Genomic DNA, 14,273 nt, shown 5'->3' on the forward strand with positions numbered 1-14,273 from the left:
TCTAGGCAGCGCTCTGTGTTCTCATGCTTTTTTAAGTGAGTTTGCTTTTGAAGGAGCTGTCGGTGGGTAAAAGTAAGCAGAAATGTCTTTAAAAAATACTCCAAGTGTATCGGGTTTTCTTCTCTTTAATTTTGGATCCTCACCTTCGGCAGGATTTGTAACCTGAATTTTTTTTTTTTTTTTTTAAGAGGGAAAGGACGTCAGTGCCAAGTGTTTTTCTCTCTTTATCAGCAGGATTCTGAGGTCATCATTACAGAAAATTGTGATTTGGGTCGTAGCGCAGCTGACCATTTTGCTCAAAGATCGAAAGATCAGTCTCATTTGCCCTGTGGAAGTTCCTCATCTTCTCTTCAGAGAGTCAGTCTTCTTGTAAACAAACCAACAGGCACCCCAGAGGATTGTAAATGGGTCTCCTTATACTTGCAGTCTTTTATTGGAAGCAGCAACAATTACTGCATGAATCCTTCATATCAACAATTAGAGTCACCTGTTGAACGTCTGATATCCCAGGAGATGTGGAAGAAAAGAAAGCAGGATTACTCGTTAACATTATATAACGTGGGGTATGCTGTACGCAGGCTTTCCAGGTGGCTCCGTGGGAAAGCGTCTGCCTGTCCAACAGGGAGACACGGGTTCGATCCCTGGGTCAGGAAGAGTCCCTGGAGGAGGAAGTGACAACCCACTCCAGTATTCTTGCCTGGAAAATTCCATGGACTGAGAAGCCTGGTGGGCTGCAGTCTGTGGGGTCACAGGGTCGGACACGACTGAGTGACTAACACTTTCACTTCTTTCTTCATTTCATGATCTGACTTCAAATTAGGGCAAGATTCACAAGCTGGGGAGTGTTTCACAATATTAAACAGTCCATATCACTCTTACCGTCATACTTACGTAAATACCACATGTGATGTGTAATTCTAAGTCTTCATGATGCCAATGGGACAAACTCCAAATACTCAAATTATGGATTATTTTATTTTTACAAAAATATTTTTAATATTTAACTTTCTTTTTACAGTTTAATAGATAATTTTGACTCCGTAGAGAAAAATAACGTATTTGAAGTCAATTCTTTTTTTCTATCTTACATTTAATTTTCTTTTATAATGAAAATACACCCAAATTCATATATTTAGAATACATTTTGTGTTTCAATCTTTTAGTCACTACTCTGTACATCATAAATTATGGTGAAAATCATATAATTAGTGAATCTGCTGGAATAAAAGCAAGAAAGATACATTCTATAGGATAGTTATATAATAAACATTATGTATGGTTTTTAAATTTGGTGCTTATCCAAATATTGCCAGATTATCAACAGCATGCTCAGATATAATAAGAATTAAACTCAGTGCTGTTAGATATTAGATCAGTTCTGCGTGTCATGATGGCCATGACTTTATTTCTTTTTTTAGAGGATACTTTTATTTGTTTATTCTTGGTTGTGCTGGGTCTTTGCTGCCACATGGGCCTTTCTCCGGCTGTGCTGAGCGAGGGCCCCTCCGTCACAGGGTGCAGCTGCTCACCGCACAGACTTCTCTTGTTGAGGAGCGGAGCCAGAGGAGGCTCGGGCTTCAGCAGGGGCAGCGGGTGGCTCAGGAGCTGCGGCTCCCTGGCTCTAGAGCACAGACTCCATGGCTGTGGCCCACGGGTTAGTTGCTCAGCAGCTTGTGGGGTCTTTCCGGACCAGGGGTCGGACCCGTGTCCCCTGCATCGGCAGGCGTTTCTTTACCACTGGACCACGGGGAAGCCCAGTTTCTTCATCTCTTATTTTGTCATCATGAATGTTTATTTTTTCAAGGCAGGGGCGGGGAATGTTGAAATGAAGCTCCATTTGTGCTACTGTTGTGAGCCCAGCAGGTACCTGGGACCAGGTCAGCTTACAGCCTTGCCTGGTAACTTATTCTAGACACTTTTTGTCTTTTTCATTCTGGGAGCCAAACAGTTTTCCTTGTGTCAAGCAAAGTCTTTCCTATTATATCTTAAGTCATTTTTAAAGAATATTTCAGAATACACACACACATTTATATACATATGGTGAGTATTACCATGTATATTTTGTAAAATGTACAATTGTAAACTAACAATCTTCCTCAAAAAGGCCAATTTGAGAATTTTGCTGGTATTTGTTCAGTTCAGTTGCTCAGTTGTGTCCGACTCTTTGTGACCCCATGAACCACAGCACGCCAGGCTTCCCTGTCCATCACCAACACCCAGAGTTTACCCAAATTCATGTCCATTGAGTCGGTGATGCCATCCAACCATCTCATCATCTGTCATCCCCTTCTCTTCCTGCCTTAAATCTTTCCCAGCATCTGGGTCTTTTCAAATGAGTCAGTTCTTCGCGTCATGTGGCCAAAGGACTGGAGTTTCAGCTTCACCATCAGTCAGTCCTTCCAATGAACACCCAGGACTGATTCCCTTTAGGATGGACTGGTTGGATCTCCTTGCTGTCCAACGGACTCTCAAGACTCTTCTCCAACACCACAATTCAAAAGCATCAATTCTTTGGCTCTCAACTTTCTTTATAGTCCAACTCTCACATCCATACATGACTACTGGAAAAACCATAGCCTTGACTTTTGTTGACAAAGTAACGTCTCTGCTTTTTAATATGCTGTGTTTGTATGTTTTTGTAATTTATTTCTCAAGTCTGTCACCCTACCACACACGGAATTATCTCTCTGGTTTTGAGAGGTAGATACAGGCTCCCTGATGTTTTTATTAGAATATCATTGAAAACCTCTGTATTTGTGAAGTATATTTTATAGAAATACATTTTACAGGTTGGTCAAGTGCTCCCTTCTCTGCAGTGGATCTGAATTCACACTTTATTTGGCTTGCATGCTTCTACACGACAGCGTGGAGTGTGTGCACTGAGCTGATGGGGTGTTTCTCTTTCTAGCCTTTCGACTCTGACGTGCTGGCTCGAGGTCGAGCAACTTGTCTATAAATTACAGAGCTACCGATTCCAACCTACTACCTACCTCGTAGACGCGCTGTAATATTTTAATGAAAAGCACTTTGAGCTCCTTATAGGGGAAAAAAGAGATCCTCTCTATAAACATAGAATTGTTACCAAAATATTCTTTTGATTAGTTCTTTGGATCCCCGTATGAAAGTCCCAGGCCAGCTAATGGTTGGGGATTTATAGATAGCCATTTGTGCAAGAACTTCCAAAGACACTCCAACATTAAACAAACACAGATGCAGGAAGGAGATGATGAAATTGCCCAGTGATGGTACAGCCTGTACCTGGGAGTTGATGGGAGGGACTGAGTTTTCATAACTCTAATTATTCTCACTCTCTACCATACATTTGAGACTTGAACAGCCTGAGCTGGCCAGCGTGGAAATGGCAATCTTTTTTATAAAACTCTTAATAGTCCTCCAAGGGCAAAGCAAAATTAGGAACAGATTGTCTGAGCTGGGGCTCCACTAGCCATTGGAGTTTTTTGAGGTTTTAAGAGCTCATCTAGATTGCTGTAGATACCATGCCGTAATGCTGAAGGACACACAGCTAGTGACTCGTGAGCCAGATGTCTAAACTTTGCAGTTTCCCATCAGTTTCAGGCACTGCAGTGGAAAGAGTTAAGCTCTGGGAGCATCCGAGAGCTGCCTCGGGTTTTGTTCAGACACAGGCAGACGGTCCTTGCATGGCCCCCTCAGTGACAGACTGGAGGGCATGGATCAGAAGTCCTGCCTTATTAAGTCCACGATGCCACAAACAATAGGCGATTCTAACAAGGATTCTAAGGTCGGCGCTCATTATCCACACCAGGGGCCTCCTCTCCCCAGATTCACTAAGCTGCCTCCCTGTGCTCCACTTGACTCTAGCTCACACGGGCCATCTTCTGTTACCATTTGGCAGAGGTCTTCTGCCCAAAATATTCCTGTCTTGCACAATGGAGACGGTACCCATAAGGTCTCAATCAGATTGTCATGTGAATTATTTTACATTTCACGAGGGAGATAAAAATAAACCCAGATTGGGATTGGAAAAACCATTTCACGTCCTCAACCTCCAGCCCGCTTCCCCTGCAGTCTCTCCAGCCTCTTTCATCCCGTCTCTAACCTCTCCTAGCTTCCTCTCCTTCACAGTGACTCAGGCCGCTCTCCTATTGCCCAACTCTTGTTGCAACTTGGGAGGTTGTTGGGATTGGTTTGTTTTTAATATCTTGCCCAATCTTTCCATTTTTAGTTCCAGACTGTTGCTTTTAACCACTTTCAACTATCCCATTCTTTACCGAGTGACACAGTCCTGGATACAATCTCGCTCAGAGACTTCTGTCACTCTGGTTCTGGGGTGGCTGCATCATACCCATGGATTGTACAAAAATGACCAGTGGGAGGTTGTTAGGCAGTTTCTATTTTTCTCTTAGGGGTCCGGCACGAGGGGAACAGCCCCCACCCCCGCCAGTGATTGCTGCTCTCACAATGGTCTGGCATGTGCACTGGTATCTGAGGAATGGGGGTCAGTCAAGAGAGCCAAGATCATCCAATTAGTACTTGATGGTGTAGTAGCTTGCACCCAAGCCTGACTGATTCCAAACCCATTTTCTAAAAAAAAAAATTTCTTTCTCTTTCTTTTTTATTTTTTTAAATTATGAGGGTATGATAACACATTTACAGGAAACATGGAAAACACAGAGCAAAATTACATATAGTTTTTATTATATATTACAATTATTTTTAAGTATTTTGGATTTTAGAATTATTTTTAAGATTTTTAGTTGGAGTTTCAATATCAAACTCTCAAAAATTAATAGAATGAATATACAGAAAAGTAGAAGTATGATATAATAGACCTGAAAACTCCATGAACCAATTCAGTATGACTGCAATGCCAGAGACTCAGATTCTGTCCCTCGGCCAGAAAGATCCCCTGGAGAAGGGCATGGTTTCTCCACGGGGGTTCTGGAGAATACCCACTCCAATATTCCTGCCTGGAGAACCCCATGGACAGAGGAGCCTAGTGGGCTACAGTCCATGAGGTTGCGAAGTCAGACACAACTGAGTGACTAACACTTTCACTTTTTTTTCAAGATTTATACAATTTTCACACAACAGTAGGATAGAAAATTGTATTCAAGTTCCCATAGACTATAACTAGGAGACACTGGAACACACCCAGGGGCATAAAAACAGGTGCAAGAAATTCATGGTCTGAAAGTATTGAAACATACGGTATTGAGTATCTGAAAGTGCTGAGGTCTGCTCTCGTACCCCTGTGGAACTGCATTAGCAAAGCCCGTTTGATCTGTTGTTCACCTGTGTCCCCATTAGTCTGATCCTTGTTTTTTGGATCCTGTAGACCAGCTTCCACTATTTTTATACAGCTGGAGTGAGAGCACGACAAATTTAAGTTTAGAAGCAGCTGCCCTCATAGGACCCGGCCCAAGAAGCTGATTGGCACAAACAGGGGAACAGGGGGACCCCCTGCGAGGAGGGAGGGACGCCAGGAGGTTGTTGCTGAAGGTTGTGCGTCCTATGACGAGCGCCGATTCTGCTCAGAGTCAGGAAAGGCCCTGACTCCTGACCACACTTCTCGGTGTGTAAAACAGTTGTGCGATTCCTAACCAAAGTCCTGCATAAAACACAACGGCTTGTGCGATTCCTAACCAAAGTCCCACTGCCAGTGCCAATTGCTGTTTTGCCGTCTGAACCTGGTCTTGTTCTGTTTCCATCAGAGTTCGTGCTGACATCAGTTTCCATTTTGCTTTAAGAGAAATAAACCCTGGGTTGTCCCTCCATCCCCACCCCGTCTGCCTCCATCCCACTCCTGGGAAAGCGCCCACCCGAGGAAGGCGATAGCCGAGCATCAGGCATCTTTCCTTAGAAGCAGGGCAACCAGAACATTACAGAGAGACACGGGCGTCACCGGAACCCTAGGGGGTTCATTGGAGCAAACACAGGTGCTTCATCCTGAGTTCCAAGGAAAAGGTTGTTTGATCATCGAGCTCATGTAGAGACTCTTTGCTAATATGGTCAGTGAGCCCTACCTGCAGGAACTTGTCACTATTGAAGGCTTTGTAGAATTGTGCCTACTCATTATTTATTCCCAGCTCACTGGTTCTTTTGTTTTGGGTTTACTTCTACATATGTTTATGTGACAAAAGCTAGAAAAAATAAGCTTCTTTTTATTTCCTTTTTTTAAACATTGAAATGCTTTATAACTTATTTATTTATTTTTGGCTGTGCGGGGTCATCACTGCTGCAAGAGAGCTTTCTATAGTTGCAGCGAGCAGGGGCTACTCTTGTGTTGGGCAGGAGCTTCTCACCCAGTGGCTTCTCTTGATGGAGACACGGGCTCTAGGGCATGCGGGCTTCAGTGGTCACAGCGCATGGGCTCAGTAGTTGCAGCTTCCGGGCTCCAGAGCTCAGGCTCAGAGGTGCGTGGGGTCCTCCCAGACCAGGGATCGAGCCTGTGTCTCTTTCATTGGCAGGAGGATTCTTTATCACCAAACCACCTCACTGGTTCTTTATCCACTGTGTGTTTTCACATTTGAGCTGCTCACGAGTACTTGCTCAGCTGGTGGAAGCCCATCTGTTGCAGACCTGCACTGGGAGGAGATAAAGGAAGTGTTCGCTCGTGTTCAAGTTCAGCTGCAGTTCTTTGCTTCATAACCTGCTGCCTAGGTAGGTAATAGTAGAAACAAACACAGAGAATGTAATTTTTTCCTGGCGAGACGTCATTGTCAGTTTCAATCATGAGGTAAAGGCTGGGACTTTCTTAGAATTGTGTTCGGCAGTGCGTTTCGCTCACTAAACGTCAGGGTATCGTTTTGAATGTCTTGTTCTTCCATATGAGCCTGCATTTCATCTGGCAATTTCACGTGTTACACAGGTATGTTGCTCAGAGTAGGCACTACAGCTGAGCCCAAAATAAAAACTTGAAAAAGTGAACGGGATCCAAAAATGCTTCTATCACCACCTCCAGATTTCATTTTTTTGCTTAATTCATAACATTTCCTTTCTCAAATATATGTGTTTTACTCATTGAGCAGCTGTGTAAATCCTTAAGAAATATCCAGGAATGTAGGAATGCCCCCAAATACCCTTCTTTGCTGTCTTAACTTTAATATAATAGAACCAATGCAGGTATGGCCAGTGTTTTTACAGTGGTTGTTTGGGGCTTGAATTAATTTTCATTCAAATCATGGGGCATCATGGGGCTTGAAAACCAAGTGGAAGGAGCTGCAAGCTGGAGGTCTTCTGTCTCTCTAAGTTGATGGACTAATTTCTTTTTACGATAAGAGGTGATTTTTCTAATATTCTGACTTATTGTTATTGTTTGGTATAAGAGATCTAGACTTCAGTTAAGACTTCTAGTAGATTATGAGGGAGAGAGAGAGAGAGAACGTGGTCAGTCATACAAAATTAAATTAGTTTACATTAGAAGCAAAGATAAGAGATACTCAAAACTCATCACTTGCTGTGGTATATGCATTCAGTGGGAGATTACTCAGCCTTTAAAAACACAAGAAAATCCTGCTACGTGTGACAGCAAGGACGAACCTAGAGGAAGTTAGGCCAAGTGATACCAGCCGGCCTCGGAGGGAGGAACACCCGCTGGGTTACACCAAGTGATACCCGCCAGCCGCGGAGGCATGAATGCCGGCTGGGTTACGCCAAGTGATACCAGCCAGCCACGGAAGGAGGAACACCCGCTGGGTTACGCCAAGTGATATCGGCCAGCCGCGGAGGCATGAACGCCCGCTGGACAGTTCCATGTCTGTGAAGCATCTCAAGTAATCAAACCCACAGAAAGAGAGTAAAACAAGGCTGCTAGAGGGGTCGAGGGAGGGAGAGACGGGAGTAGCCGCTCGACAGGTGCAGAGTTCCCCTTCTGCAAGATGGGTAGGTTCCAGCAATCGGCTGTGCACCCCCGCCTACGGCTAACACCATGGTGCCGCGTGCTTGCTAATCTGTTGAAGGGAGACTCGTGTCAGGCGTCCTTACAATAAAAATGACGATGACGCTCCCTAGGGAATTCTGGTGTGCAGTGGTGGTTCAGGACATCTATCCCATCGGGAGTTATAACGAGGGAAGACTTTCTTTAAAATTTTTTTTAATTGATGTGCAGTCGGTTTACAATGTTGTGCCAATCTGCTATGCAGCAGAGTGACTTGGTTATCCTCATACAGACATTCTTCTTTTTTTTTTAAGTCCTTTTCCATTATAGTTTATTATAAGACATTGACTGTAGTTCCCTGTGATATACAATAGGGCCTTGCTGTTTATCATCCTGTTTTTAATAGCTTACAAGCTACTAGTCCTAAACTCCCAGTCAAGGGGGAGGATTTTCTAGAAGGGGTGATGGCTGAGTGGAGACTTGGAAAGTACACATGAATAATCCAGGAGGACATCAGATCTTGGAATTCTACTGGGCTTCTCCCATGATGCCCACAGAAGCCCGGAACACTGTCATTTTTCAGTCAACTCTTATAATAATCATGATAAAATCATACTGCTGTTAAGCGTTTGCCAGGACACCAAGGCAGAACCTGTAGACCAAAAGGAGACTAAAGAAATAACAAAAGACCCTTTGAGGCATTAGTATGCCTTGGCTGGGATGGAGGGTTGGATTAGAGAGTAGACACGAATAAGGCTGGGGAGGTGCATCACACATACAGAGAAGTCTAGAAATGAGAAATCCTTAGTCACAATCCGACCCAACCCCTTCACTCTTCATTTTCACAAATGAGAGATTGAGGCTCCATGTCCTGGTGAGCTTTCCGAGACTATGCAGCAAGTGATACCACAGAACGGTTTATCTTCTCTCTCACTCATTTGCTGTGAAATGCCTCCCAGCAGGGCTTCCCTGGTGGCTCAGTCGGTAAAGAATCCACCTGCAAAGCAGGAGAGGTGAGTTCGATCCCTGGATTGGGAAGATCCCCTGGAGAAGGACATGGCTGCCCACTCCAATGTGCTTGCCTGGAGAGTCCCATGGACAGAGGAGCCTGGCGGGCTGCAGTCCAGGGGGTCACAAGAGTCAGACACGACTGCGCCCCAGAACACACACACAGCTCGAATCAATAGTCAGCCTCATCATGTACTTGGTGCACAAGAGACATGGAGCAAGTGCCTGTTCGGTGACCCACGGGCAGTGCCACGAGAATGACCGTGGGCAGTGGGGAGAGCTGATGCAGACACGCACGCCTGTTTAAGCAGATGGCTTCAGCACTGGCTAGAAAGCGTTGCTCTCTGAGCTGGGTGGCCCCTGTGTTCTCAGTGGTCACTGAAGAGTGGACAAGGAGGCAAGGTGACGTAGAAGCTGCCGGACTGTGTTCTAGGGATGCCCAAGGGGCCTCGAAGGTGTCTTGAGGGGAGACCGTTTCTGGGGGTGAAGAGTATGTGCGGTGGAAGCTAAGTCAGTGGGAGCCCTCCCTCCCATTCACCCTATTTCATAAGAACAGCTCCACTGCCTCAGAGTGGATTTCCAAGGAGCATTGAGTGGGGGAAAGTGTCCCGCTAAAGTAATGAAGCTGGGAAGGCACCGGATTAGTGGGCAGAGCGGTCTCCCTGAAAGTGGGCAGTCCTGCAGCTGGCGGAGCGGGCTGACTGCGCCTCCACTCGCAGGGCGTGTGCAGACCTACACGCTGCTGCGCTCGTGAGGGCGCGGAACCGAGGGGCGGCTCTCCGCGCTCTGCCCAGCGCACGGGAGAGGTTCTTTTCAAAGGCCACTGCAGCTTCTCCTCGAAAATCGTGAAAGTGTCAGCTTGTGAACTTAGTCACCCAGCGGTAGCTGTGCAAACCAGTTCCACCAACTGGATCATCCTTTTCAGTACCTTTTTTTTTTTTTTTTTTAACATAGCATAGCCTAGCTTGTCTTAAATATGTTCACAGCGCTCTCATTAGCCACAGTTGGCAAAACCATCTAACACAAAGCCTGGCTTATAATAAAGGCTTGAAGAGGCTGTAATTGTGTTTTTGCTTTGTCCTGTTTGCTTATATTTTATTTTATGTATAGTGTCTTCCTTCCTTTTCAGATTTTAAGATTTATTTACTTTGATTTTGATGCTATATTTTATTTGATCTAATGCATATATCCAACACATTATCCTTTCAAGATGCAATTAAGATAAAAATTATTAATGAGATACATTATGTATATTGTTTCTTGTTAGTGAGTGTTCAAAGTCTGGCATGTATTTTATGGCACGTCTCAGTTCATGCCAGCCTGACTCAAGTGTTTGACAGTCTCTTGTAGCTGGGCTGGTGGTTTAGTTGCTCAGTGCTGTCTCTTTGTGACCCCGTTGTCTGTAGCCTGCCAGGCTCCTCTGTCCATGGGATTGTTCAGGCCAGAATACTGGAGTGGATTTCTGTTTCCTCCTCCAGGGGATCTTCCTGACCCAGGGACTGAGCCTGCATCTCCTGCATCTCCTGCTTTTGCAGTCAGATTCTTTACCACTGAGCCACCAGGGAGGCCCCTGCTTATAGCTAGTGGCTATCATACAGGACAACATGGATTTAGAGGATAATTGCTGACAATATTGTGTTGGCTTCTGCCATTCCACAATGCCAGTCAGCCATAAACCCCTTTCCGGTCTTAAAGATAACATATGGTAGTGTGTTCGCTTCTAGACTGAGCTAATGGAAGCTTTCCATCCCAGAACAATCACAGTGATAGTGATCATTTATCTTCTGGTTTTCAGTGGCTCTTCACCTCCTTCTCACATAAGACTCAAAATAACCCAACTGGGCCAAAGGGCAACCCTGCTTTCTTCATTTTATGGATTAAAAATCGAAGCCCGAGGCATGAAATGCTCCATTTATCAAGGTTAGTATCAGTCTCCCTGTCTCATTTTTTCCTCTCTCTGGGTTCTTTGCTTGCAAAGCTGGACTTCGTTTCTTATGGAGGGAGCCAGCCTCACTTGATTTCCTTGAGTAATCTTGACCCAAGAAGTATTTAAGTGAACGTGGGGTCCAAGTCCACCCACTGCAGCAGAACCTGTGAGGCTTCCTGATTGCGTTTTCTGTTTCAGATGACCTGGAATTTCCCCCGAGCTTGGCATTCTCTCCCTGCAGCTCCTCTTTCCCAGCAGTAGTGAGTCTAAGAATACACCTGCCGCCCCCCAGGGCTTCCTCCAGGTCACAAGAGCCTCCGACTTAGCCCGGCAACTTGGGCACAGGTGACTTCCCCAAAACGGGACTGAACATTATGGTGACTTTGGATTTAATCACTTTCCCACAGAGTGTGGCTCTCCCCTGCGCTCCAGTTTGTCTGTTCACCGTCTTCCTTGCCTCCCCCACTAACCCACAGACACTTGTTCCGCTTCAGAAGCCCTTTCCTGTCATTTCTGGACTACCCCACAGCCACAGCCCCCCAGAAGACGTCAGGTGTGTTCGTCCTGCGTCGGTCGTGGCAGCAGGACCAAAGCCAACAGCCAGCGTTCTCAGTGCCCTCGGAAAGGGGGCTGCTGACACCACCAGCAGCCAGAGCCAACATGGTGTATTCATCTGTCAAATCGAGAGTGATGGGGAGACGGTCCATCCCAGGCGGCGTGTTTTGCACCAGGCAAATAATGACGAATCGTGTGTAAAATGTTATAATTGAAGGCATACGCCTTCCTCTGAGAAGGATTCTAGGTGAAATTCAGAGTGGTTATTTATAGACCTGGAGACCAAAGACTGAAGGGCAGGGGAGTGAGGCATTTTAGAAAAATATTTTTCTAGGAAAGGAGAGAGAAAGGACACGGATCAGGTTAGCCGAGGCGGGAACATGCACGCAAGGGGAGGAGCGGAGGACGAGGCAGGTTCAGAAGAGCTTTGGAAGGGTGGAAACTTGGACTCTCCAAGATGGGGAGGGACTGGTGCAGAGATGTGGTTAGAACTGAAGCCTGGAATCAGTCCTGGCAAGGCCCCTGCTCCTGGCACGTTGGGGAAGATGGATGAAAGGGCGAGCGAGATGAAAGCAAGGGAAATTGAGTCATTGCCCCCCAACGCTCACTCACTGCCGAGGGCAGTGCGCAAACAGCTCAGAAAGAACTCATGACCAGGGAGGCTCAGGGAAGGCAAAGCCCCTTGCTTCCAGTTCCTGTTTGAAAATATAAACAACATGCAAATTCAAATAAAAAAATTCTTCCTGTGTCACGTTGAGAAACTCTCTGTTTCTTTTTTGCCGTGACTCACTGGGGGACTATTCTTACAAGAATGCAACTTGTAGGGATGGGCAGACCTGCTGGGGAAAAACAAGAACCTCTCTGGAATGTTTACTCATTCTTCAGAAAAGGCTCTCTGTTAGTGTAGATTTGAAGGGGCATGTGTCTCAAATATCCTAGCCCGGCTGGGGTGAGGTACCCAGGACATCCTGAGACAGCTCTTAAAGAAGCTATGGGGATGCCTGGCGACCGCAAACCCTCTTCTTATCTCCCGGCTCACCCCAAAGAGAGCAGAGGCAGCTACTCTCAGGAAGGGAGTGGGACCAGAGACGGGTCCGTGGGCGCTGCACAGGCATTGTGAAGGATCGGACAGAGTTGGTTAGTGAGAGCCTGGGGACGAAGGTGAGAGAAGCCAATGGGAACAGCTCCGGTCAGGTCAGAGAATCAAATCCCGTGCTTCAGATAAAATACCTGCCTAGGACAGTGTCTGCTCAGGAGGCTTCATGGGTAGGTGCAGGGATTCTGCCTCAGAACTCAGCTTTCTTTCACAAATGTAAAATTCACATTGAACATTTTTAATCAGATACATGAGAAAAATGTAATTTCTCTGATTCTCTGTAGGTTTAAGATGCTGTTTAAGACGCTGAAGGTTTGATGAGCATTTTCCTTCCATCAGTCCTTCCTTCCTTTTTAAAATATAAATTCATTTATTTTAATTGGAGGCTAATTACTTTATAATATTGTGGTGGTTTTTGCCATGCACTGACATGAATCAGCCACGGGTGTACATGTGTCCCCATCCTGAACCCCCCTCCCCGCCACCCCATCTCCCAGGGTCATCCCAGTGCACCAGCCCTGAGCACCCTGTCTCATGCATCGAACCTGGACTGGCGATCTGTTTCACATATGATAATATACATGTTTCAATGCTATTCTTTCAAATCATCCCACCCTCACCTTCTCCCACAGAGTCCAGCAGTCTGTTCTTTGCATCTGTGTCTCTTTTGCTGTCCATCCTTCCTTTCTCTTTCTCCCTTCCTTGATGTCTCTTTCCGCTGTCTTGGCATTGGAGCATTTAATCATGAAATATGCTACAAGAGATGCCTTAACATTTTTTAAAAGTTGAGTGAAGTGTTTTGACATTCCTGAAGTGTCCATCTTTTATCTCCTCTTAGAAGAATCTGAGGTGATGGTGAGAATCTAAGGCGAGGTATTTGGAAAGAAAACAAAATGAGCTCAGTGGTAGAAAGTATGTGTGTGTGTGTGGAGGATGGTGGGGTTCAGCACAGCCCCGTTTATTCCAGGAGCTGCAATGGTACCCCTGAGCTAAGGGGGTGGACACAGGGCAGACGGCTTTTTGAAGAGCACCAAAGCAATACCATTTTATCTGTTCTTTTGTGACCTTCTGCTTATGATTTTTTTTTTTTCTGGAAGTAGTCACACTTAAAAAATGAAGCATTACTAGAGGAGATAATACACAGACTTTCCTACTCTTTTTGAAGCCAATGTGACTCAAATATGCTTAGCCCTTCCTAAACGCTTTCTGTGTCCTAATAAGTAAACTTCAGCAGTGAAGTTGCATCTGTCAATGCTTTCTATGAGGATGGCTACGAAGTGCTTTGCCAGATTTGCACCACTTATTTGTAATGATCTAACCTCAAATACAGTTATGTGGCACATGAGTGATTAACTTCAGAGGCTCCTTGGGAAACACATCAAAGAGATACTGAGTCATCCTCATGAAAAGATGAAGCCAGATAGACAGGAGGGCCTCACGGCTCTTCGGAACAGACATGAAATTCACACTGAGGACCATGGACAGAGAACATGGCGGGTCCACATGAGCCCCGCATCAAGTTTTAAGAAGAAAGCCTGAAACATTGCAATTTCTGTGAAGGCTGTTTCTCACAGGGGTTATTTCACACCAGTTAAGGATTCTTACAAGCCTTGTGGGGAGAGATAGCTAGTAGAACACTGGCATTCAGTGGATTAGAAGACTGTTATTTGCATATATGATTTCCCCTTCTATTTATGGGCAAGTTATATTCCTGAAAGAAAGCAGATCTCATCATGGAAGTTGTCCATATTCACGAGTTTTATTTTCCCGACCAGATTTCAAGATCCTGAGCGTGAACAACGCCATGTAACTTTTTGCTGTTGCTTCAC

The 14,273-nt window shown here is 45.4% G+C and overlaps 1 long non-coding RNA gene across 17 annotated transcripts in view; it reads left to right on the forward strand.

The window, feature by feature from the left end:
• Positions 1-14,273, forward strand: part of LOC147350957 (uncharacterized) — a 210,235-nt gene that overhangs the window by 87,767 nt on the left and 108,195 nt on the right. For 12 of the 17 annotated variants that reach the window (XR_015147078.1, XR_015147053.1, XR_015147069.1 and 9 more), the window contains 2 exons: positions 10,662-10,786; positions 10,992-12,109. The exons of the other annotated variants lie outside the window; for them this stretch is intronic. This is a non-coding gene — a long non-coding RNA (uncharacterized LOC147350957). Of the gene's footprint in view, positions 1-10,661; positions 10,787-10,991; positions 12,110-14,273 lie in introns of those variants that run through there. 17 annotated transcript variants of the gene reach the window in all.

This window comes from Bos grunniens, chromosome 19 (assembly GCF_055505025.1).
Source record: "Bos grunniens cultivar Pamir isolate PY7600 chromosome 19, Bosgru_T2T1.0, whole genome shotgun sequence".
Classification (NCBI taxonomy): Eukaryota; Metazoa; Chordata; class Mammalia; order Artiodactyla; family Bovidae; genus Bos; species Bos grunniens.